Here is a 24,909-nt window from a genome sequence, read left to right as displayed (position 1 = left end):
ATGGATACAAAAGCAAGACGCATATATTTGCTGTCTACAAGAGACCCACTTCAGACCTAGAGACACATACAGACTGAAAGTACGGGGATGGAAAAAGGTATTTCATGCAAATGGAAACCAAAAGAAAGCTGGAGTAGCAATTCTCATATCAGACAAAATAGACTTTAAAATAAATACTATTAGAAGAGACAAAGAAGGACACTACATAATGTTCAAGGAATCGATCCAAGAAGAAGATATAACAATTGTAAATATTTATGCACCCAACATAGGTGCACCACAATACATAAGGCAAATACTAACAGCCATAAAAGGGGAAATCGACAGTAACACATTCATAGTAGGGGACTTTAACTCCCCACTTTCACCAATGGACAGATCTTCCAAAATGAAAATAAATAAGGAAACACAAGCTTTAAATGATACATTAAACAAGATGGACTTAATTGATATTTATAGGACATTCCATCCAAAAACAACAGAATACACATTTTTCTCAAGGGCTCATGGAACATTCTCCAGGATAGATCAGATCATATCTTGGGTCACAAATCAGGCCTCGGTAAATTTAAGAAAATTGAAATTGTATCAAGTATCTTTTCCAACCACAATGGCATGAGACTAGATATCAATTACAGGAAAAGATCAGTAAAAAATACAAACACATGGAGGCTAAACAATACACTACTTAATAACGAAGTGATCACTGAAGAAATCAAAGAGAAAATCAAAAAATACCTAGAAACAAATGACAGTGGAGACACGACGACTCAGAATCTATGGGATGCAGCAAAAGCAGTTCTAAGAGGGAAGTTTATAACAATACAATCCTACCTTAAGAAACAGGAAACATCTTGAATAAACAACCTAACCTTGCACCTAAAACAATTAGAGAAAGAAGAACCAAAAAACCCCAAAGTTAGCAGAAGAAAAGAAATCATAAAAATCAGATCAGAAATAAATGAAAAAGAAATGAAGGAAATGATAGCAAAGATCAATAAAACTAAAAACTGGTTCTTTGAAAGGATAAACAAAATTGATAAACCATTAGCCAGACTCATCAAGAAAAAAAGGGAGAAGACTGAAATCAATAGAATTAGAAATGAAAAAGGAGAAGTAACGACTGACACTGCAGAAATACAAAAGATCATGAGAGATTACTACAAGCAACTCTATGCCAATAAAAAGGACAACCTGGAAGAAATGGACAAATTCTTAGAAAAGCACAACCTGCCAAGACTGAATCAGGAAGAAATAGAAAATATGAACTGGCCAATCACAAGCACTGAAATTGAAACTGTGATTAAAAATCTTCCAACAAGCAAAAGCCCAGGACCAGATGGCTTCACAGGCGAATTCTATCAAACATTTAGAGAAGAGCTATCACCTATCCTTCTCAAACTCTTCCAAAATATAGCAGAAGGAGGAACACTCCCCAACTCATTCTACGAGGCCACCATCACCCTGATACCAAAACCAGACAAGGATGTCACAAAGAAAGAAAACTACAGGCCAATATCACTGATGAACATAGATGCAAAAATCCTCAACAAAATACTAGCAAACAGAATCCAACAGCACATTAAATGGATCATACACCATGATCAAGTGGGGTTTATTCCAGGAATGCAAGGATTCTTCAATATATGCAAATCAATCAATGTGATACACCATATTAACAAACTGAAGGAGAAAAACCATATGATCATTTCAATAGATGCAGAGAAAGCTTTTGACAAAATTCAACACCAATTTATGATAAAAACCCTGCAGAAAGTAGGCAAAGAGGGAACTTTCCTCAACATAATAAAGGCCATATATGACAAGCCCACAACCAACATCGTCCTGAATGGTGAAAAACTGAAAGCATTTCCACTAAGATCAGGAACAAGACAAGGTTGCCCACTCTCACCACTCTTATTCAATATTGTTTTGGAAGTTTTAGCCACAACAATCAGAGAAGAAAAGGAAATAAAAGGAATCCAAATCAGAAAAGAAGAAGTAAAGCTGTCACTCTTTGCAGATGACATGATACTATACATTGAGAATCCTAAAGATGCTACCAGAAAACTACTAGAGCTAATCAATGAATTTGGTAAAGTAGCAGGATACAAAATTAATGCACAGAAATCTCTGGCATTCCTGTACACTAAGGATGAAAAATCTGAAAGTGAAATCAAGAAAACACTCCCATTTACCATTGCAACAAAAAGAATAAAATATCTAGGAATAAACCTACCTAAGGAGACAAAAGACCTGTATGCAGAAAATTATAAGACACTGATGAAAGAAATTAAAGATGATACAAATAGATGAGAGATATACCATGTTCTTGGATTGGAAGTATCAACATTGTGAAAATGATTGTACTACTCAAAGCAACCTACTGATTCAATGCAATCCCTATCAAACTACCACTGGCATTTTTCACAGAACTAGAACAAAAAATTTCACAATTTGTATGGAAACACAAAAGACCCCGAATAGCCAAAGCAATCTTGAGAACGAAAAACGGAGCTGGAGGAATCAGGCTTTTGACTTCAGACTATACTACAAAGCTACAGTAATCAAGACAGTATGGTACTGGCACAAAAACAGAAATATAGATCAATGGACAGGATAGAAAGCCCAGTGATAAACCCACGCACATATGGTCACCTTATCTTTGATAAAGGAGGCAGGAATGTACAGTGGAGAAAGGACAGCCTCTTCAATAAGTGGTGCTGCGAAAACTGGACAGGTACATGTAAAAGTATGAGATTAGATCACTCCCTAACACCATACACAAAAATAAGCTCAAAACGGGTTAAAGACCTAAATGTAAGACCAGAAACTATCAAACTCTTAGAGGAAAACATAGGCAGGACACTCTATGACATAAATCACAGCAAGGTCCTTTTTGACCCACCTCCTAGAGAAATGGAAATGAAAACAAAAATAAACAAATGGGACCTAATGAAACTTCAAAGCTTTTGTGCAGCAAAGGAAACCATAAACAAGACCAAAAGACAACCCTCAGAATGGGAGAAAATATTTGCAAATGAAGCAACTGACAAAGGATTAATCTCCAAAATTTATAAGTAGCTCATGCAGCTTAATAACAAAAAAACAAACAACCCAATCCAAAAATGGGCAGAAGACCTAAATAGACATTTCTCCAAAGAAGATATACAGACTGCCAACAAACACATGAAAGAATGCTCAACATCATTAATCATTAGAGAAATGCAAATCAAAACTACAATGAGATATAATCTCACACCAGTCAGAATGGCCATCATCAAAAAATCTAGAAACAATAAATGCTGGAGAGGGTGTGGAGAAAAGGGAACCCTCTAACACTGTTGGTGGGAATGTAAATTGATACAGCCACTGTGGAGAACAGTATGGAGATTCCTTAAAAAACTACAAATAGAACTACCATATGACCCAGCAATCCCACTACTGGGCATATACCCTAAGAAAACCATAATTCAAAAAGAGTCATGTACCAAAATGTTCATTGCAGCTCTATTTACAATAGCCCAGAGATGGAAACAACCTAAGTGTCCATCATCAGAGAATGGATAAAGAAGATGTGGCACATATATACAATGGAATATTACTCAGCCATAAAAAGAAACGAAATTGAGCTATTTGTAATGAGGTGGATAGACCTAGAGTCTGTCATACAGAGTGAAGTAAGTCAGAAAGAGAGAGACAAATACTGTATGCTAACACATATATATGGAATTTAAGAAAAAAAAATGTCATGAAAAACCTAGGGGTGAAACAGGAATAAAGACACAGACTTACTAGAGAATGGACTTGAGGCTATGGGGAGGGGGAAGGGTAAACTGTGACAAAGCGACAGAGAGGCATGGACATATATACACTACCAAACGTAAGGTAGATATCTAGTGGGAAGCAGCCGCATAGCACAGGGAGATCAGCTCGGTGATTTGTGACCGCCTGGAGGGGTGGGATAGGGAGGGTGGGAGGGAGGGAGACGCAAGTGGGAAGAGATATGGGAACATATGTATATATATAACTGATTTATTTTGTTGTGAAGCTGAAACTAACATACCATTATAAAGCAATTATACTCCAATAAAGATGTTAAAATGAAAAAAAAAAAGAGAAAAAGAAATTAGCTTTGGCCCATTGGCTAATTGTAATGTGGCAGCATTTCAGCTTTAAATGTCAAGCTTCCTCTTACTTGTCTGTTGAGATGGAACAAGGAACACGCTTTCCAAACAGTCACAGCAGTGTGAGGAAACAGGACCACTGGAGGCACTTTCAGGAGCTATGGAGATGGTACTTCCTTAAAAGAAGTCCCCTAAATGCTCTCAGGGAGATCATTTTGTTTATTCAGCAAACACTAAAGATGCAGTACTTTGAGGTCCCAGTTACTCTAAGTGCTTTAAAGTATCAATTAATTTAATCCTTCCCACTACTCTATGATGTAAATTCTCAATTTAAGTACCATCAATACACCCGTTTTATAGCTATGGCAATTCAAGTTATATGACTTGCCCAAGATGAAAGTCTAATGAGAAGCAGAGTTAGACTTTGAACCCAGGTAGAATTTGTGTCTTCAGCGTTTGTGCTCTTAACCACCAGATGTCCTGTCCCCTGAGTAAGGGCTCATCTTAAAATGCATTCTTTGCTTCTATCACCTGATTGTGAGGACTCTTAGGAGCATAAATCTCTGAAAGGAAGGTCCTAATTTAGTCTGGGGTTGAGGATCTGTCTTGCTTTTAAGAGGAGCTCTTAAATTGTGTGGTTTTGAGTTTATGTTACCCTGGGGACTTTTAATTTGGAACTTTACAGTGGAGCTCCCTGAACTCTTCGTGGCTCCTTGGATTCAATGTGCCATTCACCTGGTAAAACACGTAGGACAAGTTCCCAGGCCTACGCCACATCTGAGGGCAATAAAGTGGATCACTAGTTGACAAAGTTGACATGTCTCTAAGAGTGATGGAAGATTTTGGATTTAGAAACATCACTTTGCCTTAGGTTTGTTATTACTTTTTTTTTTTTTTTTTTTGCGGTATGCGGGCCTCTCACTGTTGTGGCCTCTCCCGTTGCGGAGCACAGGCTCCGGACGCACAGGCTCAGCGGCCATGGCTCACGGGCCCAGCCGCTCCGTGGCATGTGAGATCTTCCCGGACTGGGGCACGAACCCGTGTCCCCTGCATCGGCGCCACCAGGGAAGCCCTATTATTACTTTAAATTTTGTGTTCAAAACAACTTTTTTTTTCTGGCTTTAACTCCAATTATTTTGGTGTGTGCATTTGTGTATGAGTTTCCTGGGTTTTACCTTTCATACACAGATGGAATAATCCAGCAAATGACAATATAGCAGAATAACAGCATTAGATTTTCATATCAGGTTGTCATGATTTTTTAGCAGAATTTCAGAAAGCAAAACCCTATTCTAAAAAGAAGAAAAAGAAGGAAGATATAGAACCCTACAAAGAGAGAAGACTCATGATCAACTAAATTTCACTCAATACTACTGAACTGGGTGGTAGACAATCTGAATTCCAACTCCAGCTTTTCCATAAATTCAGTATAAAACCTGGGGCAAGAAAATAGTTACTTTTTCTGAGCCTTAGTCACTAGTGACTGCTATGATAATTCCAGCCTCAATAATCCATAGAGTTTTGCAGAAAGAAAGGTTAATGACAGCATTCTGGAGGGGAAAAAAATAAAGCAGTATTTATTATATTGATTTTTTCCCTACCAACCCTCACCATTGTAAAGCTGTGCATGTGCTATTGTCTAATCAACACAAGAAAAATTACCCTGGAGTGCTATTTACAGTGGGAAACAAAGTAGATGGTAAATCACTGAATGAATTTTATAGAAAGAAATGATTGTAATAGTATTATTTCCAATGACATTCTTAATTCAGTTCTGGAGATAGGTTAGCAGGTGAAGTTGGGGATGTGGTATATTATATTGATCTAAGCAGGTTTACTTTATAATTTTTAATAATAGAGATCTGGTAGCCACAGTGAGAATTTTTTTTTTTTTTATTCATTAGGCCTATCTTTCTTCCCATGTCTTCTCTTCTCCAGTAGAAGAAGACTGTTACCAACTACAAACCAAGCTTTCTGTTTCTTATTTTAAAAATAAAGAAAGCCAGATCAAAAGGAAAAGGAGTGTTATTGTAACTTTTAATTTTACAAACACCATAGCAGAGAACAACTAAAATTTTACTTCAGTGGCATAATATTTAATTAGTTAAATAATTCTTGCAGTCAACCAATATTTCTTGGACACTTACTATATGCCTAAGCACTATGCCAGGTACTGCGGATACACTGGTGAGTGAAAATACATCTTGCAGTCCATGGGGGAGTCAGACAGTCAGAAAATAATTTCACCGGGATATAAAAGTGGTTCATATTATAAAGGAAAAGCACAAACAGCTCTGAGAATGTATACCTGGTGGGGCCTGCCCTGGTCTGGGGCAAGAGGTCGGGGAAGGTTTTCCTGAGGAATTGACTTTTGAGCTTGAAGATTAAAAAAAAGTACAATCTATTCTGCTACTATTACTTATTTCTGTAAATCAAATTGGCTCATGCTTGATTGGTAAATTGGAGAAGAGTGTCAGTATAAGGTGAAAGTCATATTCTTTGATGTTGTAGAACTGAACACAGCAAAGTGAAAGACAATTCAGTACTGTGCATGTTGCCCATTCATCCTATTTCTCCCCCAGTTTGGATACATGCTCTATGTTAGAAGTATTTATTGTGTGGTTCTTTTGATTTTTCAGCATTTGCCCTTGTCTCTCTATAAATCAGAAACCTCAATCCCTTGTCACCCCTTTCACCATGAAAACTTTACCTTTGGGGGAGTTTCCTATATTTATAATAGTATTTCTTTATTAAGAATGTAATGTTTTTTTAATGGGACCACTATTTTCTATTGAAATTATTATTGTTTTTCTGTTGCTCAGATTAGAACATTGCATAAATTTTGAGTTTTCTCAAGTTTAATTTTCCTTTAAGATTTTTAGAAGGCAGTACAGATATTTTCAAGTAACTTCTAGCAGAAACACATTTATCTGAAAGCAAACTCACAATTAAAAATATGTACAACAACTATAAATTCCAATTTTTAAATGAAACTCTGTTTCAAAGAGCTCAATGTAGGTATGTTAAATCTCGGCTTTTTAGTTTAGGCAAAATTTAAGAAATATACTTTTCCTTCACTTTTCTAAATAATTTGGACATAGAGAAGGTATTTGACTTATTCAAGGTGACAAACTCATTTCAGTTGAATATTCCATGATGACATACTGCCTTTGACTTGTGAATTATTTTTACTTACCACTCACACATTCTTTCAGACATATACATAAGGACAAAGTATTTTAAAAACACATTTTATTAAAGTGTACTTTGCATACAATAGGAGCCATACATTTTAAGTTTATAGTAGGATGAACTTTGACAATGTCGTCACCACCTCAAAAGGTTCCCTCCTTCCCAGTCAGTCCTCCCCACTCCAGTCCCAAGCAAACAATGAGCTGCCTTTGGTCTCTATACGTTAGATCTGTCTTCTCTAGAGTTTCATATGTAACGCAGTCAAGCAGTTCCTAAGCAACAGCATCTATTGCAGGTGCTGATCTAGCTGACTACCCCTCCAGAGACTCGGTCAGGCTGGCAGCATGAGCCTGGATGATTCACACAGTTTTCACTCACAGCACAGTATGCAGCATGAGAACTGTGTTCTCACTGGTTCTCCTTACCCACCCCAGACCCGTGGGGCTGATGTGGAGGAGTGCCCAGGTGAATACTTATGCACACAGTGGATCTGTGTCACAGTTGAATAGCACTGAGCCCAGGAACCCCTAATATTATAAATGGATGGCCAGTAAGCCTATCCATTCTCCCCTATGGAAGCAGACATCATTCTTATTCTCCTAGTCAGGAAAAAAATCTGCCTATTGACTTAGAGGAAGAATTATCTATATAGCCCTGGAATGTTTCAAGGGAGAAGAGACCCTGAGCAACTTGAGGGTAAATATCAAGCAGTCTAACATATGTGTATTTGAAGAAATAATTCCCCCAAATGTCAGGTAATCAGAAGGCCCCTAATTGTTCCAGAGCTTGTGTGCCCTCTATTTTTCTAATATATCTACCACACTTACTAAAATGGTCTTTGAACTTGTAGAATTCAGTTTCTCTCTTCCAGTAGATGTTCAATGATATTTCTCCCATTTGTGATGACAGAGAATGAGCTTGAGTCTTAATATGTCCAAACAGTAGAACACTTTCTTTTTAACTCTACATGTATGGATTGCAAAACTAAATAAACAGAGCCAATGGATGTTAAACGTAGAATCCAGGTCTGATACACAATTGCAGCTAACCAAGGAGCAACTGTAATGATATTTTGAAATAAATCTTATTTTATTATGTTACAGAAAATTATTAAAATTAAAAATTAGACAAGTATAGCTAAGAATCAAAAATCTTCCTATGAAGCCTCTACAAATTCAGCCTGAGAGGTCATTGCAAATTCTCCTAGCTCTCTAAAGATAATTAGTTTCTTTTGAATAATGCTTAAAGGAAAATAGCCTTTCAGCTTTGTGAGTGAGCTAATCTTCTGGGAACTTTTTCCCCCAAACAGGAAATTCCTCTGCAACTACATAGTGCATAACTACAAAAAGAAAGGGAAAAAAAAAAATCTCAGGTTGATAAACAAATAAGAAATCAAAATCTATTAGTTCATCCAGCTACATTATCCCTTATTGTGTCTGGGAAGAGCTACCATGATATAAGTTTTACCAGCTAGAGATGAGGGGGGAATGTTCCTAACAGAAGTTGAAAATGCACATACTGTTCAGGTGCTCAACAAGCCAACACTAGCACATCTTGTCAGACAGTGAAGTGGACCCAAGATGAAGGACGCTCCTAGACTACTGAGGGGACATTTAGAGACAGAAAAGGAGCATATAATCCTTCATACTCCAGTATCCACTGAATATCAGTAATAAAATTTGTTAGTACATTCATTCAACATACATCTTTCATTATTATTTCTAATAATTATTTCTGTTGTTAGTAAACTATTATATTGCATTACTGGCTATCAATATTATTATTCCTTTTTACTGGTTGTTGTTATTATTCATATTATTATTAGGAAAAGAGTCATCTTCCACTCTCAGAATGATTGCATCCAAACTAGGCACTATCTTTAGGTTGCTGCCAAGGCTTTCTCTTCCTATAGTAAGAACGGTAAGAAATATGCAGCGCTGTCACTGTGCCAAGGGCAAAATCAAATTGAAATAGACCCTAAGTAAAGTAAAACACAAAAGACACAATATCTTATCCTTAATAAGAGAGAAAGTAACCCTGGATTGAATGTAGACCATGAAATCATACCCCTAGAACCTAAAAGTCTTAATTAACCAAAGGATCTGGACTATCTGTCCTCTGGAAATAAGACATGGAGCCCACAAGCATGGTGGGAGGACTGACCATAAGACAGGCAGTGTGCATCAATTTTAATTATATCTAATTGGTCTTCTTCTACATCAGAAATGTGGTGTCTTTGTGGGACCTATAGTAAACAGGCTTTTTCCAGAAAATTTTGCAAATACAATAATTGAAATGATTAACTTTATTTGTTAGCATAGGAGGGTAAAAACACTATGAAAGAAATGATGTATTCTTAAGATTTTCTTGGTTCAGTCTTGGAAGGTTGTACCTTTCTAAGAATTTGTCCATTTCTTCCAGGTTGTCCATTTTATTTGTATATAGCTTCTTGTAATAGTCTCTTATGATCCTTTGTGAACCAGGAAGAAATAGGAAATATGAAAAGACCAATCACAAGCACTGAAATTGAAACTGTGATGAAAAAACTCTCAACAAACAAAAGTCCAGGACCAGATGGCTTCACAGGCAAATTCTATCAAACATTTAGAGAAGAGTTAACACCTATCCTCAAACTCTTCCAAATAATTGCAGAGGAAGGAGCACTCCCAAGCTCATTCTATGAGGCCACCATCACGCTGACACTAAAACCAGACAAAGATATCACAAAAAAAGAAAATTATAGGCCAATATCACTGATGAACATAGATGCAAAAATCCTCAACAAAATAGTAGCAAACCGAATCCAACAACACATTCAAAGGATCATACGTCATGATCAAGTGGGATTTATCCCAGGGATGCAAGGATTCCTCAACATATGCAAATCAATCAATGTCACACACTATATTAACATATTAAATAATAAAAACCATATGATCATCTCAATAGATGCAGAAAAAGCTTTTGACAAAATTCAACACCCATTTATGATCAAAATTCTCCAGAAAATGGGCATAGAGGGAACCTACCTCAACGTAATAAAGGCCATATATGACAAACCCACAGGAAACATTATTCTCAGTGGTGAAAAACTGAAAGCATTTCCTCTTAGATCAGGAAGGAGACTAGGATGTCTACTCTTGCCACTATTATTAAATGTAGTTTTGGAAGTCCTAGATGTGGCAATCAGAGAAGAAAAAGAAATAAAAGGAATCCAAACTGGAAAAGAAGTAAAACTGTCACTGTTTGCAGATGACATGATACTATACATAGAAAATCCTAAAGATGCTACCAGAAAACTACTAGAGCTCATCAATGAATTTTGTAAAGTTGCAGGATTGCAACAAAATTAATGAACAGAAATCTCTTGCATTCCTATACACTAACAACAAAAGATCAGAAAGAGAAATTAAGGAAACAATCTCATTTACCATTGCATCAAAAAGAATAAAATACCTAGGAATAAACCTACCTAAGGAGGCAAAAGATCTGTACTCTGAAAACTATAAGATACTGATGAGAGAAATCAAAGATGACACAAACAGATGGAGAGATATACCATGTTTTTGGATTGGAAGAATCAATATTGTGAAAATGACTATACTACCCAAAGCAATCTACAGATTCAATGCAATTCCTATCAAATTATCAATGACATTTTTCACAGAATTAGAACAAAAAATTTTGCAGTTTTTATGGAAGCACAAAAGACCAAGAATAGCCAAAGCAATCTTGAGAAAGAAAAACGGAGCTGGAAGAAGCAGACTATACTACATAGCTATAGTAATCAAAACAGTATGGTACTGGTACAAAAACAGAAATATAGATCAATGGAACAGGATAGAAAGTCCAGAGATAAACCCATACACCTATGGTCACCTAATCTATGAAAAGGGGGCAAGAATATAAAATGGAGAAAAGACAGCCTTTTCTGTAAGTGGTGCTGAGAAAACTGGACAGCTACATGTAAAAGAATGAAATTAGGACACTCCCTAACACCATACACAAAAATAAACTCAAAATGGATTAAAAACCTAAATGTAAGGCAAGACACTATCAAACTCTTAGGGGAAAACATAGGCAAAACACTCTATGACATAAATCACAGCAAGATTCTTTTTGACCCACCTCCTAGAGAAATGGAAATAAAAACAAAAATAAACAAATGGGACCTAACTAAACTTAAAAGCTTTTGTACAGCAAAGGAAACCATAAACAAGACTATAAGACAACCCTCAGAATGGGAGAATATATTTGCAAACCAAGCAACCAACAAGGGATTAATCTCCAAAATATACTAACAGCTCTTGCAGCTCAATATCAAGAAAATGAATAACCCAATCAAAAAATGGATAGAGTATCTAAATAGACATTTCTCCAAAGAAGACATACAGATGGTCAAGAAGCACATGAAAAGATGCTTAACATCACTAATTATTAGAGAAATGCAAATCAAAACCACAATGAGGTATCACCTTACACCAGTCAGAATGGCCATCATCAGAAAATCTACAAACAAGAAATGCTGGAGTGGGTGTGGGGAAAAGGGAACCCTCCTACACTGTTGGTGGGAATGTAAATTGGTATAGCCACTGTAGAGAACAGTATGGAGGTTCCTTAAAAAACTAAAAAAAGAACTACCATATGACACAGTAATCCCACTCCTAGGCATATAACTGGAGAAAACCATAATTCAAAAAAATACATGCATCCCATTGTTCATTGCAGCACTGTTTACAATAACCAGGACATGGAAGCAACCAAAATGTACATCAGCAGAGGAATGGATAAAGAAGATGTGGTACATATATACAATGGAATATTACTCATCCATAAAAAAAAAAAACCAAAATAATGCCATTTGCAGCAACATGGATGCAACTAGAGATTGTCATACTGAGTGAAGTAAGTCAGACAGAGAAAGATAAATATCATATGATATTGCTTATATATGAAATCTAAAAAAAGGGTTGTTGTCCGTTGTTTTTTTCTTACCTTTTCTGAGTCATTTTGTTTTGAGTATATCTCTTAATGACAGTATAGATTTGGATTTTATGTTTTGACCCGAGTAAGAAACTTTCCTTTTAATAGATGAGATTTCCTTTACATTTATTTTTATAACATATGTTTATTACTTTTCTTATTTCATTTCATATTTTCTGCCTTTTCTCTGTTTCATTTATTCTCTATCTTGATATAGTGTCTGTGGTTTTTCTTTTTTCATTTTCTTAAATATAAGTAAATATATGATTCAGTAATGTTGTGAATTAAGAATAACATTTAAGTTCACTAATGATTTCTTTGAAATCTTTAAGTACAAACTTTCTCAGGTTATTAATATGAAATAGTACATAATGACTGTCATCTATTAAGATGAAGAATTTATCAGGGTGACATTTCTTTCCGCTTCTCAGGTTTTTGTTGGTATACTTTGGGAATTTTTCTTAGATAGCTAATGAATTGCTAAAATATTATTCTTTTTAAATTTATTATCTTTTCTTTCAAGAGTTATATTTGTACCTTGCTTTATAACTTTATTTGCCCAGTCATTTAGATGTTTTATTTTAACATTTTCTATTGGTGTATAATTGCTTTACAATGGTGTGTTAGTTTCTGCTTTATAACAAAGTGAATCAGTTATACATATACATATATCCCCATATGTCTTCCCTCTTGCATCTCCCTACCTCCCAGCCTCCCTATGCCACCCTTCTAGCTGGTCACAAAGCACAGAGCTGATCTCCCTATGTTATGCAACTGCTTCCCACTAGATATCTATTTTATATTTGGTAGTGTATACTTGTCCATATATAGACTACCACTCTCACACTTTGTCCCAGCCTACCCTTCCCCCTCCCTAAGTCCTCAAGTCCATTCTCTAGTAGCACTGCATCTTTATTCCCGTCTTGCCCCTAGGTTCTTCATGACCTTTTTTTTTTTTAAGATTCCACATATATGTGTTAGCATACAGTATTTGTTTTTCTCTTTCTGACTTACTTCACTCTGTATGACAGACTTTAGGTCCATCCACCTCACTACAAATAACTCAATTTCATTTCTTTTTATGGCTGAGTAATATTCCACTGTATATATGTGCCACATCTTCTTTATCCATTCATCTGTCAATGGACACTTAGGTTGCTTCTATGTCCTGGCTATTGTAATAGAGCTGCAATGAACATTGTGGTACATGACTCTTTTTGAAATATGGTTTTCTCAGGCTATATGCCCAGTACTGGGATTCCTGGGTCGTATGGTAGTTCTATTTGTAGTTTTTTAAGGAACCTCCATACTGTTCTCCATATTGGCTGTACCAATTTACATTCCCACCAAGAGAGTATGAAGGTTCCCTTTTCTCCACACCCTCTCCAGCATTTATTGTTTGTAGATTCTTTGATGATGGCCATTCTGACTGGTGTGAGATGATATCACATTGTAGTTTTGATTTGCATTTCTCTAATGATTAATGATGTTGAGCATTATTTCATATGTTTTTTGGCAATCTGTGTATATTCCTTCGAGAAATCTCTATTTAGGTCTTCTGCCTGTTTTTGGATTGGGTTGTTTGTTTCTTTAATATTGAGCTGCATGAGCTGCTTGTAAATTTTTGGGATTAATCCTTTGTCAGTTGCTTCATTTGCAAATATATTTTCATATTCTGAGGGTTGTCTTTTCATCTTGGTTATGGTTTCCTTTGCTGTGCAAAGGCTTTGAAGTTTCATTAGGTCCCATTTGTTTATTTTTGTTTTCATTTCCATTTCTCTAGGAGGTGCGTCAAAAAGGATCTTGCTGAGATTTATGTCATAGAGTGTTCTGCCTATGTTTTCCTCTAAGAGTTTGATAGTGTCTGGCCTTAACATTTAGGTCTTTAATCCATTTTGAGTTTATTTTTGTGTATGGTGTTAGGGAGTGTTCTAATTTCATTCTTTTACATGTAGCTGTCCAGTTTTCCCAACACCACTTATTGAAGAGACTGTCTTCTCCATTGTATACAATGTACCCTTTATCAAAGATAATGTGACCATACGTGCATGCGTTTATCTCTGGGCTCTCTATCCTGTCCCGTTGATCTATATTTCTGGTTTTGTGCCAATACCGTACTGTCTTGATTACTGTAACTTTGTAGTACAGTCTGAAGTCAGGGAGCCTGATTCCTCCAGCTCCATATTTCTTTCTCAAGATTGCTTTGACTATTCGGGGTCTTGTGTGTTTTCATATAAATTGTGAAATATTTTGTTCGAGTTCTGTGAAAAATGCCATTGGTAATTTGATAGGGATTGCATTGAATCTGTAGATTGCTTTAGGTAGTAGAGTCATTTTCACAATGTTGATTCTTCCAATCCAAGAACATGGCATATCTCTCCATCTGTATCATCTTTAATTTATTTCATCAGTGTCGTATACTTTTCTGCATACAGGTGTTTTGCCTCCTTAGGTAGGTTTACTCCTTGGCATTTTATTCTTTTTGTTGCAGTGGTAAATGGGAGTGTTTCCTTTATTTCTCTTTCAGATTTTTCATCATTAATGTATAGGAAGGCAAGAGATTGCTGTGCATTAATTTTGTATCCTGCTACTTTACCAAATTCATTGATTACCCACAGTAGTTTTCTGGTAGCATCTTTAGGATTCTCAATGTATAGTATCATGTCATCTGCAAACAGTGACAGTTTTACTTCTTCTTTTCCAATTTGGATTCCTTTTATTTCTTTTTCTTCTCTGATTGCTGTGGCTAAAACTTCCAAAACTATATTGAATAATAGTGGTGAGAGTGGACAACTTTGTCTTGTTCCTGATCTTAGAGCAAATGGTTTCAGAATTCACCATTGAGAATGATGTTGGCTGGGGTTTTTGTCATATATGGCCTTAATTATGTTTAGGTAAGTTCGCTCTATGCCTACTTTCTGGAGGGTTTTTGTCATAAATGGGTGCTCTGTGCTTCCTGGACTTGATTAACTATTTCCTTTCCCATATTAGGGAAGTTTTCAACTATAATCTCTTCAAATATTTTCTCAGTCCCTTTCTTTTTGTTTTCTTCTTCTGGGACCCCTATAATTCTAATGTTGGTGTGTTTAATGTTGTCCCAGAGGTCTCTGAGACTGTCCTCAATTCATTTCATTCTTTTTTCTTTATTATGCTCTGCATTAGTTATGTCCACCACTTTATCTTCCAGGTCACTTATCCGTTCTTCTGCCTCAGTTATTCTGCTATTGATCTCTTCTAGAGAATTTTTAATTTCATGTATTGTGTTGTTCTTAATTGTTTGTTTGCTCTTTACTTCTAGGTCCTTGTTAAACATTTCTTTTATTTTCTCCATTCTATTTCCAAGATTTTGGATATCTTTACTATCATTATTCTGAATTCTTTTTCAGGTAGACTTCCTATTTCCTCTTCATTTGTTAGGTTTGGTGGGTTTTTACCTTGCTCCTTCATCAGCTGTGTGTTTCTTTGTCTTCTCATTTTGCTTAACTTACTGTGTTTGGGGTCTCCTTCTCACAGGCTGCAGGTTCGTAGTTCCCGTTGTTTTTTGTTGTCTGCCCCCAGTGGCTAAGTTTGGTTCAGGGGGTTGTGTAGGCTTCCTGGTGGAGGGGACTAGTGCCTGTGTTCTGGTGGATAAGGCTGTATCCTGTCTTTCTGGTGGGCAGGTCCACGTCTGCCGGTGTGTTTTGGGGTGTTTGTGACCTTATTATGAGTTTAGACAGCCTCTCTGCTAATGGGTGGGGTTGTGTTCCTGTCTTGCTAGTTCTTTGTCATAGGGTGTCCAGCACTGTAGCTTGCTTGTCATTGAGTGGAGCTGGGTCTTGACGTTGAGACGGAGATCTCTGGGATTTTTTGCCATTGGATATTACGTGGAGCTGGGAGGTCTTTGGTGGACCAATGTCCTGAACTTGGCTCTCCCACCTCAGAGGCACGGCCCTGATGCCTGGTTGGAGCACCAACAGCCTGTCATCTACACGGCTCAGCATAAAAGGGAGAAAGAAAAGAAAAGAAAGAAAGAAAGAAAGAAAGAAAGAAAGAAAGAAAGAAAGAAAGAAAGAAAGGGAAAGAAAGGGAAAGAAAGAAAGAAAGAAGATAAACTAAACTAAACTAAAATAAAAACATTATTAAAATAAAGAACAAAAACTATTTAAAAAAAATTTTAAGTAATTAAAAATAAGAAATAAGAGGCCAACCAAACCAAAAAAGAAACCCACCAATGATAACAAGCACTAAAGAGTATACTAAAAAAAAAAACAAAAACAAAAACAAAACGGACAGATAGAACCCTAGGACAAATGGTAAAAGTAAAGCTACACAGACAAAATCACACACAGAAGCATACACATACACACTCACAAAAAGGGAAAAATGAAAAAAAAAAATATCCTTGCCCCCAAAGTCCACCTCCTCAATTTGGGATGATTTGTTGTCTATTCAGGTATTCCACAGATGCAGGGTACATCAGGTTGACTGTGGGGATTTAATCTGCTGCTCCTGAGGCTTCTGGGAGATATTTTCCTTTCTCTTGTTTGTTGACACAGCTCCTGGGATTCAGCTTTGGATTTGATCCTGCCTGTGCAAGTAGGTCGCCTGAGGCCATGTGTTATTCGCTCAGACAGGACGGGGTTAAAGGAGCAGCTGATTCGTGGGCTCTGGCTCAGTCAGGCCAGGGGGAGGGAGGGGTACGGAATGCGGGGCGAGCCTGTCGCTGCAGAGACCGGTGGGACGTTGCAGCAGCCTGAGGCGTGCCGTGTGTTCTCCCGGGGAAGCTGTCCCTGGATCACGGGACTCTGGCAGTGGCGGGCTGCACAGACTCCCGGGAGGGAAGGTGTGAATAGTGACCTGTGCTCGCACACAGTCTTGGTGGCGGCAGTAGCAGCCTTAGTGTCTCATGCCCGTCTCTGGGGTCCATGCTGATAGCCGCGGCTCGCGCCCTTCTCTGGAGCTCCTTTAAGCAGCGCTCTTAATCCTCTTTCCTCCCGCACCAGGAAACAAAGAGGCAAGAAAAAGTCTCTTGCCTCTTCGGCAACTCCAGACGTTTTCCCGGACTCTCTCCTGGCTAGCCGTGGAGCACTAGCCCCATTCAGGCTGTGTTCACACAGCCAACCCCAGTCCTCTCCCAGGGATCCGACCTCCGAAGCCCGAGCCTCAGCTCCCAGCCGCCGCCCGCCCCGGTGGGTGAGCAGACAAGCCTCTCGGGCTGGTGAGTGCTGGTCGGTACCAATCCTCTGAGGGAATCTCTCCGCTTTGCCCTCCGCAGCCCTGTTGCTGTGCTCTCCTCCGCGGCTCCGAAGCTTCCCCGCTCCGCCAGCCGCAGTCTCCACCCGTGAAGGGTCTTCCTAATGGGTGGAAACTTTTCTTCCTTCACAGCTCCCTCCCACTGGTGCAGGTCCCGTTCCTATTCTTTGTCTCTGTTTTTCCTTTTTTCTTTTGCCCTACCCAGGTACGTGGGGACTTTCTTGCCTTTTGGGAGGTCTGAGGTCTTCTGCCAACGTTCAGTAGGTGTTCTGTAGGAGTTGTTCCACGTGTAGATGTATTTCTGATGTATTTGTGGGGAGGAAGGTGATCTCCGCGTCTTACTCTTCCGCCGTCTTGAAGCTCCTCCTCCTGGTTGTGTTTTAGTTCATGTCTCTGGGCCTTTCATACCAGTGAATCTCCATCTGTTACTTCTTTATTTGCATCTCCTCTTGGCCACTGGTACCTAATCTCAAGTCACTTTTCTGAGTAGAGTATATGGGTTGTACACCTTCTGAAGATTTGCATATTTGATTTTCCTGTTACCTCTATATGAAAGGACACTTTACTGAGTTACAGAACTCAGTATTATGTTCTATACTGTGTTATGTTCATTACTGACTCAGTGTTATAGCTATTTCCCTTAAAAATTAATGATTCCCTTTTTTTTGGCATTCAATATTGCAAAGAAGCTGTCTGACTCCAGTCTGTTTTTTAAAATAATTTTTCCTCATAGATAACCTGGAGGACTGGATGTTGTTGGATAATGTTATCAATTCAATCATTCAGTAGCCTGAATAGGGTAGGGAGGGAACGGGGTCACAAGTGGGTCAGGAAGGGGGGAAATTTATACGTTTGTCTCAGAAGTTGTGTTTCCACTCTTTGCTGAAATTATTGTACCTGAGGCCAGATATTTTACATTTGGCATTTTGTTTAGCCCAACCACTAACTCCAAGTACACAAGGTGGGTATAGCTTTCTCTAGGATCTTCCCCAGAGATTTTACCCTCCAGACTGGGAGAGTGACTTGTCATTTTGGAGGGCTGTCCCTCTACAATGTTCCCAATTATTTCTATTGTAATTTGGGAATGCATTTTAATGTATCGGGAGGAAATGGCCAAGAAGGTAAAATTTTGGACGAGAGAAAGCTTGGAGCGAGCTTCATGGGCCTCCCTGCTCCATATACGCTGCAGTTAGAGCCCGTACAAATGTTCCTTCACAAGGAGTGACCTTCTTCTTTCTCCACCATCCTTCCTGCTCTGTCAGAGTGAGATTGAGGGTCCTGCCTCCTTCCCCATTTCAGGAAATGTTTCTCCAGGTCAAAATACGTCCACTCTGCTATCGAGAACCCAGGCGCAGCAAGCTGAGTTGCTACACAGTTTTCTGCTGTACCCAGGGCTTGCTTTTCCCACCTGCCCCAGCCTCTGAATCCACAGATCCATCCATTGCTGCACTCACCTCTTGCCCTCATCCCTCATTATTAGGGATTGCTGGTGAAACTTGTCAAGATTTGCTTTACTCTCTTCCTGTAACCCTGTACTTCCAGGGAAAACTGAATTGTTTTTTAGTGAGATCTTCTGATCCTGTTTATCCTTTTACCTTATAGGTCAGATAATCTTCCTTGTTTGTTGACAACATGCCTTACTTTCAGTACTGAGGAATTGTTTCCTATATTTTACTTTTATGATTTTGTCTGTGTCTGGGAAGAGATTTGAAACTAGTTGTTCCACTGTTACCTTCCCTAGAATTTAAAAGATTAAGAAGAATTTTTACATAAATTGCAGTTCATCTCCTTCTTAAGAATAAGAAAGATTTCTTTTCAAATTCTTCTCAGCATGTGGCTTAGCGCATTCATTTTCAATTGATTTATATTAGCTTTCTTTAGACTTGCCCCCCCCCCCAATTTGGGAGTACTTGGTTTTTATTTTTTTGAATAGTATTTTATTGGTAAGTATATGATTTCAGTGACAATAATAAATTCACTTGAACAGGAGACAATAAGCAAGTCAAAGAATAAATGCTTGCTAATCATTGTAAAATTTGTGTCCATTACGGCCTTCAGGTAGAAATCCAAATCACTCAGAGGCCAAATCTTAAAGAAGACACATCCTCTTATTAGTCTACATGGAATAGGTTCAAAGTACTTGCAATCTGTAGAATTGTGTAGATTACCACCTTCTAACCAAACATGATCTATTGGCACATAATTATAGCTTTTAAAGAAACCTGATGGACTATTGCTGGGGATTTTGTCTCCTTTCAAACCAATTACTCTTTTACAAAAATTTGATTTTGGATCACTTGGGCTTTTTGCAATCACAGTGTCACCTTTTTGGATGTCATAAAAATGTCAATTAAGATTCTCTGCAAATTTGCAAATATTTTAACATCTGAATTTTGAATTGTAGGCTCCATTGATAGTCCAGAATACATGACAGCACCACCAACATGTTCAAAAACACAATGAGCTACACAGTTATACTGAACAGTATAGCCAACAGTCGAAGGGTTTTCCCCAGAAGACCATGAAGCAGAGACTTCATGTAGACTCTGCCACCATTGGCCATAACTCTATTCTGCAATACATTCAATTTTTCTAGTAGTTGCAGGGCTTCTAAAAATAAACATCTAAAGCATGTCTCAAAACATATATGGGTGATGTGTATTTTCAGGATTTCTCTGGCCCCAAAGAGACCCAGGAGGCTCTCATCCAGGACTCAGGTGGTCCTTTCTCAGGAGGCTGGTCCTCCACAATGCTCTAACCATGATAGCTCTGAAGAGGTTAGTTGTGTGCCTGAGGGAAAGGAGAGAGATTGCAGTGAGTAGGCATGTTTGCAACCACGCTTCTCCCTGGGCCACTTGTTGGGGCTGATGGATGGCAGAACCATCAATAAAGTGCTTGGCCTCACTCCCCTCCATACTCTCAGGGTTCCAGGCCACACCTCCTACTCATTTACAGACACAATTTGTTTTGTAGATGATCTCTGGCAAAATTTTATCTCCTTGGCTTCCCTGTGCCCTTGACATTGCTATTGGGTATGTTCCCCCATCCATCAGGTAATTAATATCCAAAAAGGGAAACAAATCTGAAATACAATTGGGAAGATATATCTACTGATATAATACAAAAGCAAATATAAAAGATTTTTGGATTATCTTTGCTGCTGTACATCATTGTTAGCGTAGATGATGTGTTAGCTCTAACAGTGTTGACTTGTGCATTATTCTATAATTCTTCGCCCCTATTTCTGAAGTAAATTCCTTACTGAAATGATTTCATGTACCGGCAGTAACATTTCAGCTGCTTTCAACACGGCACCTTAGCTGTCTTTCTGAGTGTTATCTCTTAACCATTCCTACCAAATGAAATTTAGATTTTGAATGTTATTATATTTACATCATTTTAAAGCTTTTTTCTATAAAATGTATGCATTCTAACTTATTTTGTAAGGAATTAGGAGTGGGGTCCTAGTTTAGAATATTTCTATTTCTTTCTGACATTTAGTAAGCTGTTACAGAAAACTGATGAGGGTAGCTTACTGTCTTCAAATTACATCAGTTATTTAGTGAATTGAATGAGAATACATTAAGCTTAATTTTAGAATGTTCCTTCTTATAAATGTATCATGTACGTCATAGAGACTTACCAGCCCCACTAATGTGGGAAGTCAGATATCACTCCCTTTGCGGGGTCAGGTTTAATTGAATCTTTGAGAGGGAAGTAGGGGACCACTAAAGAAAACTCCAAGTGATTCATGTAGCAGTATTTATAAACCTCTGAGTCAGTAATGATTCAGCACTGAAGCACAGTTCTGAGGACGCTGCTTGGTTAAAGAGACAGTGGTGTGAAATTAAAGCTGAGACCACTTGTAGTTCTTATTTGTGGATATGTGGCATTACGAGCAGGCAAAACATTTGGCCCAAGACCCTTTTCACTCCAGGTTCATCTGTGTAATTGTTTACGAACTTGAGAAGTAAATTTAAACTCTTCCTCCCAGTTGCTTTTTGAAAAATAATACAAACAGAAAAAAAGGTATCTTGTGTAAGTTTATTTGAAAGTAAAATTTGGGTCTAATTATATTAAAAAATACTACTAGCATTTCTTGAATACTTTATACCAACTGTATTACAACTATGCTGTTTGTCTTATAATACCCATTTTACAAATGATGAAACTGAGGCTTAGAGATGTTAAAAGCTTGCTGAAAGTAATATAGCTAATAAAAAATTTTCAGTCAAGATTAAAAATCAGATACTTGCTGTCAGACAGACCAAAGTTCCCTATACTATGCTGTCTCCTGTGCAGGAAAGAAGTGAAGCACCATGTCAAATGAGCCAAACTGCCAAATTCAACCTGGGTTGAAAGTAAACTTCCTAAAATTTTAATCACTGAATGATGGAGAGAACATCAGGAATCATTTTGAAAGTTTGGAAGGTAAGAGCATGATGTAAATGAAGACAACACTTCTCTGTCTTTGGTTTGATCGGTAAAATTATGACCTTCAATTTTCACTGTTTATTCTTTTGAATTTTAAAGACAGATTCAGGGCAACTTTGTCATATTTGTGATGATTGCTATGAGTGTATCTGAGAATTTTTCTTTTAGAATGACATTGGATTATGATGAGTTTACCCAGTAGAATATGTGGGGGACCAAACTTATGACATCAGTTGGCAATGTGGGGACAGATCCATCAGGCTCAGCAATGCTTGGCAACGCAGTGTGTTCTTCCAGCCTCCCAGGACTTGATTCTGTATTATGTAGCCCCCATCCCTCCGGGTGAAATCTGGTTCCTTGAATGACTGGACCATTTCCATTGCTGGTCAAGATGTATTTGCAGAGTGAGAGGTGATGGCAGAAATGTATACTTTCAGCATGGATAGTTCTTAGTAGTATGGGGGTGGGGAGGCTTCCCTGGAGGTCCTGTGGTTAAGACTCTGTGCTTCCACTGCAAAGGGCACGGGGTCGATCCCTGTTTGGGGAACTAAGATCCCGCATGCCCTGCAGTGTGGCCACACACCCACACCCACACAAAGTACAGAGAGGAAGCCATAGAGAACAGAGGTCCCCACACATTTGAATTCACAGAGTTATACATCTTACATTCATCATACATTAAATTATTTGTGGGGGGGGTTCATAGGGTCGTCAACGTTTTATTTTTCAAATAAGAATATTAAAAAGAACTCTGCCATCTGCTATCATTTCATAAGAGAAAGACTACTTTAAGCTATAAAGAGGAAGGACATAGTATCAGGATAAAGAAAAATTGTCTAAATGGAATAGATTTAGCTTCACTAAAAACTCACTTTATTGTATAAATGGAATAGATTTAGCTTCACTAAAAACTCACTTTATTGTATTAATCTTTTTTAAGATTAATTAATTAATTTATTTTTGGCTGCATTGGGTCTTCATTGCTGTGCATGGGCTTTCTCTAGTTGCAGCGAGTGGGGGCTACTCTTTGTTGCAGGGCAGGGGATTCTCATTGCAGTGGCTTCTCTTGTTGTGGAGCACGGGCTCTAGGCACTTCAGTAGTTGTGGTTCATGGGCTCTAGAGCACAGGCTCAGTATTTGTGGTGCATGGGCTTAGTTGCTCCGCGGCATGTGGGATCTTCCCGGACCAGGGATCGAACCTGTGTCCTCTGCATTGACAGGAGGATTCTTAACCGCTGTGCCACCAGGGAAGTCCCTGTATTAATCTTAATACAATAATTTTTCCTCAGCCTGATGGAAATTAAGTCATGGGTCAGAACTGCCTATGGACCATTGCCAGACAAGCCCAAAATGTGGAGCATTTGGAAGCCACATGAGTCCTAGAACTCTGGCTCACTCACCAGACCTGAGGGAAATCTTGGGGGAAAAAGTGCCCTAAATAAAGAAGCCCAGAACAGGGTCTTATACATACTGTGTACTCAAAACTCTTTTGTTGTTGAAATTGAAGAGGGATGAATGTTTGCCAAGTGCCAGGATTGAATCTAGGGAGTGGCTAGCAGAGGACAGAGAGGACTCTGGTCTCCCTTCAGGACACCCACCCCTTTTACCCCACTGGGGTAACGCATTAGGGGTGAGGATGCAGTGTGAGGCTCAGATGGTCCTGGTGGAGGACCAGGGTGGAAGGATGGCCTGAGGCCGTGCTGCACCAGTAGGGATGGAACATATCCTCAGAGGGGCCCCAGGGGCCCTCCATTCTGCTCTCTGCCTGGTGGGCCCTGTGATGCTTCTTGCTGGGTTCACTTTGGCCTAAGGGAGAGTGTACAGTGTGGTAAGGGGATCACCAGCTTTCAAAACAAGACCCTTGTTGGAATCTTTATAAGTAAACTTAATACCTACAGGCACCCTTCCTCTAAGAATAACTGCACCTGAGGGGATCTACCAAAGCATAAACATGGCCACCTACACTAAACACAGGAACAAAAATATAAAAGTGATATAATAAAAGTAATTATTAAAATAACCTAGTATAAAGTTAAGGTTTATGTATCATTTTTAAAGAAGATTTCTAGTGGTGTTTGCCTCATATATTTAGCTTTTTAGATATTTGGTACCTACAGATTTGTGACTGTTACATCCTTTTAATAAATGGTGCCTTTATGTTTTATAACCTTCCTCTTGCCCTGATTAATGCTTTTAATCTTAAATGCTGCTTTGCTAATTATAATTGTATGCTGCTTTTCCTCCTTTCCTTTTCTAAAAAAAATGTATTTTCCTGATATCTGTTTGCCTACTTCTTTCTTTCCAACATTAAAAAAACCTTCTGTTTCCAGTGTGTTTTGAAAATAGACACATCTACTTTTTAAAAAATCCAATCTGACAGTCTTTGTCTTTGAAAGATGAATCCAATCCGTTCACATTTAACTGAAAACAGATATTTTTGATTTTATTTCTTTCATTTTACCTCATGCATATTATTTATATTATGTTGTTTTTCCTTCCCCCACCCCTTAGTTTTGGTGGGTTGATCAAAGTACTATTAATTGTCTATCTTTTCCTTATTAGATTTAGAGGTTCTATCACATTTCCCCACTCTTCTAGGTATTTTACTCTCCCATTTTGTTTATTTCTATTGAACCACTTCTTTCTCTGCTATCAATATGAAAATAAGGTACCGATCATATCTCTCCATGGAAGTGTTTTATTTTCTCTCTGTCCTCTTTCACCTTTAAAATGTTTTCATTTCCCTACTTGTTTCTCAGGTGAAACCTTAAGAAAACTTCCACTTCCCTTCTCTACTTGCTCCTTCCTCCCTTCCCAAGGATTTATGAGATTATTTAATACTTTTAGACTTTTTTAGGTTTTCCTCTGTAAGTTGTTTCTTCTCTTTATATGATCATTGTTTAGCACTTATATTACAAATTCCCAGACATCCTACCATTTT

The 24,909-nt window shown here is 38.0% G+C and overlaps 1 pseudogene; it reads right to left on the bottom strand.

Moving 5' to 3' along the window:
* Positions 1–19,554: 19,554 nt before the first annotated feature.
* Positions 19,555–20,097, bottom strand: LOC137231171 (mitochondrial inner membrane protease subunit 1 pseudogene; annotated as a pseudogene).
* Between the last annotated feature and the right edge of the window lie 4,812 nt (positions 20,098–24,909).

The sequence above is a fragment of the Pseudorca crassidens genome, chromosome 9, assembly GCF_039906515.1.
Source record: "Pseudorca crassidens isolate mPseCra1 chromosome 9, mPseCra1.hap1, whole genome shotgun sequence".
NCBI lineage: Eukaryota > Metazoa > Chordata > Mammalia > Artiodactyla > Delphinidae > Pseudorca > Pseudorca crassidens.
Note: the sequence above shows the minus strand (reverse complement) of the source record. Positions and strands in the feature narration are given on the sequence as shown.